A 2,502-nucleotide genomic window follows, 5' to 3' on the forward strand; every position below is an offset into this window, starting at 1 on the left:
TAGTCTAGTCTATAGTCTAGTCTATAGTCTAGTCTTTAGTCTAGTCTATAGTCTAGTCTATAGTCTAGTCTATAGTCTAGTCTATAGTCTAGTCTAAAGTCTAGTCTAAAGTCTAGTCCATTATACAGTATAATCCTTAATGTAGTACGTAGTCTTTCCTCTATATAACTTTCTATTCATTTTTTGGTGCTTAATTCTATCCAAAAAATATACTGACTTTAAGTATATTCTAATAGTCTCTCTAATGTAGTTAACTAGGTACTAGTTATGGCCATTTTACTATAAAAACTACCAGCAATTTTCAAATACAACTAGAACTAATGTAGTTTGATGTTAGATATTGTTTTAAGCAAAAACAAAAAAACTACAAAGCAGTTGATGTGTAGGCTGATGAAAATGATGATGACACTTTGCAAGTGATATGACACACAAACCAAAATTTTTCCACACACATTACCCTATGGATCATAGTCCTTGTTTTACACAAAAGCTGTAAGTCGTCATACTTAATGTTGATTTAAAGTTTTCTAGTTGTTGTCTATACACTAACACTTATGTATGCATGTGTTTACATGTCGAAGCTGGCTGCTTTGTGTTTTTTTTTAAAAACCAGCTATATATCAAAAACAATTCAATACTTTTAGTGGAACTTCTCTAGTTGATTTCAATATGACGAATGTGAGAAACAATTTGAGCGTTTTTCTGTCTGTCTATCAGTCTTTTCGTGCTATCTTTTACTTATTGTTAGAATGTTAATGTATATGTTGGAACAGAAAAAAGAAAATGAAAAAAATATACTTTGTCAAAAGGGAACCAAATCATAGACCCATCAACACAGCATTTTGTATATACTAGGCTTTTTGAAATACCATCCATAGGTGCAATAGAAATGGTGGGTAGCGATTTCAATACGAGATATTAATAATAAACAATGGGTTTAATTTGTAAATATATGATTTAAAATGTTTATCTAATTATTTCTAAAAAATAATCAAACTTTACTATATTTTACTTCATTCACCTACCATAGCACACACAGGTACGTATGATTGATAAATAATGTAAAATAATAATCATACGCCCTAGTACGAAAAACTTGGTTGATAACGGAAATGAATTGCTAAAATGTTAAAAATATTTACTAATTCCATAATGCCAGCCCATTGTGCTGTCTATAATGATTTCTGTCTAGGTTTGATTTCTATGTGTTTCTTCCTTTTAGTTTCCTTTTTTTCACATTCAAAACAAATTTTTCTACATTTTTTTTGTTCATGGCGTTCTGTGTATGCTATTGTTTTGGCGTGTGCCCCATTTTACACTTATTAACATAATGCGTGGCCATAATGTGGATGAGACTCTAAAAATGTAGATGTGTACATGTAACCTAAAAACAAACAAACACAGAAATATACACACGCACACACAGACACACACATATCCAACTAAATACTAAGCAGCATGCACATATAATTATGCGTAGATACATATGTACGTACATCGAAAGTTATACAAGTAAAGATATGTATGTAGTGCGTTTGGATGCATTATCATGTTCTAGTGTTAGAAATATATAGTAGGTACGAGTAGCTATACAGTTTATTCAACATCATCACATGTTTGTCACAATGTGTTAGGATGTATGTTGTAGTATAGTTGCTGTTGCAGTTTTTGCTGATTTGCCTGTCTAAACCATGGCCACATAAGTAAGTGCATTCAGTTTTGTTGCTGTTGTTGTTTTCAATGCAAGTATGTAAGCAATGCATTAAGCCGCTTCACTTGTTTACAGCATAGACTCACACACACACAAACACCAACATTTCCAGCGAGAGTAAAGTGTATAAATCTGTCTGTCCGTCCATCCATCCAGCCATCAGTATGTCTGTCCATCTCTTTGTCTGTCCTTAGGTCTGAATGCGTGTGAATATTAAACAGAACCTTCTGTCTGTCCGCATTTTATGAGTTAGAATGTGTTTAGTTTCTAGTGGGATGCAGTAAGTAAGTATGTCCGTCGGTAGTTTGGTATTTTTACTGATATTGTTGCTGTTGTTGCTGTTACTGTTGCTGGTATAGCTGCGTGTTATTGTGGTTTGATTAATATTCAAACAATACATTTTTGAAAAAAAAAATTAAACTAAATAGAAAACACAAAACAAATTCAAACAAAACAAATGTAAATATTACAGAAAAGCAATAAAAAGAAAGATAAAATCTATATTATTATAAAAAAATTACGCTTTTCAATCAAAGATTATGAAGATCATAGTTATGAAAAGAACTAAAAATTGATTGATGAATAAACAATAAAGAGAAGGAATTGTTTGAAAAAATGCATTAACCATAGATGGAAATTTTAATTATTACAATTTCATCGGACGTGGTTGAAATCTTGTTGAATTCTATTTCAGTTCTAGTTTAATTCTAGTTCAGTTCTAGTTCAGTTCTAGTTCAGTTCTAGTTCAGTTCTAGTTCAGTTCTAGTTCAGTTCTAGTTCAGTTCTAGTTC

The sequence above is a fragment of the Lucilia cuprina genome, chromosome 2, assembly GCF_022045245.1.
Source record: "Lucilia cuprina isolate Lc7/37 chromosome 2, ASM2204524v1, whole genome shotgun sequence".
NCBI lineage: Eukaryota > Metazoa > Arthropoda > Insecta > Diptera > Calliphoridae > Lucilia > Lucilia cuprina.